The following is a 1,809-nucleotide window of genomic DNA, read 5'->3' as shown; positions in this document are numbered from 1 at the left end:
GAGAGTTAAACCAGTTTTCGTGCAACAGTGATTTCACGAAGGCTGAGGAGAATTAGAGCACGGAGCTGTCAGCTGCTCACAGTGCCTCACTCCGCACAAAGCGGGGTGCTGTGCAGCCTTACCTCCCAAAACCTTGGCTCAGGCAGCGGCTGCTCCCTCCCTCACACCGTGGGGGATGCCCAGCAAGAGCGGGAATCGCTCCTGGGAGCGACATTCCGCTGTGCCACCGAAACTCTCCTCTCCAAGGCCCTTCCAAGCCCCTCAGTGCGCGGCAGGTGCGCCCGCCCCCTCATAAAGGCGGGGATTCCCCCCCCCATCATCCTCAGGCAGCGCCGCGGGGGTGGCCCGGGAGCTGGATCCCCTCCCCTGCTAAGGACAGCTTTCTGTTCCCATGGAGGGCCTGCAGAGGCCCAGCTGAGCCCCAGGGGCTGTCCCGGGGCTTGCCGGGGACGGGCACGGCCCGGGCGGAGGGCACGGATCCCGCGGCAGCGCCGGAGCGGCCGCGCCGCGCAGGGACAGGAGCCCTCGGCAGGGCTGGAACTGATAGGTGGCTCCATAGCTCAGTGGTTAGAGCACTGGTCTTGTAAACCAGGGGTCGCGAGTTCGATCCTCGCTGGGGCCTGCAGAGCTTTTCCTGCTGGTTTTTATTATTGTTTCTCCCTTGTCCAAGCCGGGGGGTTCCGGGCAGAGCGGGCGGCGGGGGTCGCTGCCTTTTGCATCCCGGCCCGGCGCCTCCAGAGGGCGGCGGTGGGAGACGAGCGCAGCGCCGGAGCTGCAGGCACGTCATGGGCTCGGACGCCTCCGGGACAGGAGAGCAAGGGCGGTCCCGCCTCCGCTTCCCAAATAAATCATTTCCCTGGATCTCAGCATCGGGGTTGTTACGGCGCCGCTTCCACCTCGTGGGATGTGGAGTCGCAGGATGTCTCCGGCCATGGCTCAGCTTAACGCGGGGCTTTCGGGGTGGTTCTTGGCTTCTGGTGCTTTGATCCTGTTGGTGTTTCAGATTTGCTGGACATTTCCAGCCTTTACTGGACCTTATGGAAGCTGCAGGTGATCCGTAGCTTGAAAAAATATTCATAGAATAACTTGGGCTGGAAGGGACTTTAGAGCTCATCACCTTCCCCTGGAGCAGGCTGCTGAGAGCCCCATCCATCCATCCCGGCTTTGAACACCTCCAAGGATGGCACATCCACAACTTCCCTGGGCAACCTGTGCCAGTGCCTCACTGCCCTCACAGTGAAGAATTTCTTCCTAATATTTAATCTAAACCTCCCCTCTGCCATTCCTTCTTGTCCTGTCACTGCCTACCCTTGTAAAAAATCTATTTCCATCTTTCTTGCAGGCCTCCTTCAGGGACTAGAAGGCTGCTAGAAGATTTCCATGGAGCCTTCTCTTTTCCAAGATGAACAACCCAAATTTTCTCATAGGAGATATGCTTCAAGCTTCTGAGCATCTTAGAGGTCCTCCTTCAAGAAATAAAATCTAATTTCATTGTCTAAAAGACAACTGGTCTTGAAATACACTTTTTTCCCTGCATTTCAGCTAAAGGACTATTAAAAAAAAAAGAAAAAGGAAAAAAATAAAAGGTGAGGTAATTGACGTGTCTGGTCCATATTCTTCAATAGAAGATTAAAGTTCTGACATTTAAAGGCACTTGGATTTATTAGCCAGTCATACACAGCCAAATCTTACCAGAGAATGTCCACCACAGGCTCTCATAAGCACCTATATCAGAAAAGGACATCACAACAGCATTTGAAAGCCAGTGCTGTTACAGTTTAATATGTTTAATAGAACATGTGTAGAGAC

General features: G+C 54.5%; 1 non-coding gene across 1 annotated transcript; it reads left to right on the top strand.

The window, feature by feature from the left end:
• The first annotated feature begins 549 nt into the window (after window positions 1-549).
• TRNAT-UGU (transfer RNA threonine (anticodon UGU)) lies at window positions 550-622 on the top strand. The gene has a single exon. It is a non-coding gene; the product is annotated as a tRNA-Thr (tRNA).
• Window positions 623-1,809: the final 1,187 nt, after the last annotated feature.

Source organism: Sturnus vulgaris, chromosome 3 (assembly GCF_052056855.1).
Source record: "Sturnus vulgaris isolate bStuVul1 chromosome 3, bStuVul1.hap1, whole genome shotgun sequence".
Lineage (NCBI taxonomy): Eukaryota > Metazoa > Chordata > Aves > Passeriformes > Sturnidae > Sturnus > Sturnus vulgaris.
The sequence above is the reverse complement of the archived record's forward strand: the minus strand, read 5'-3'. Positions and strand labels throughout refer to the sequence as shown.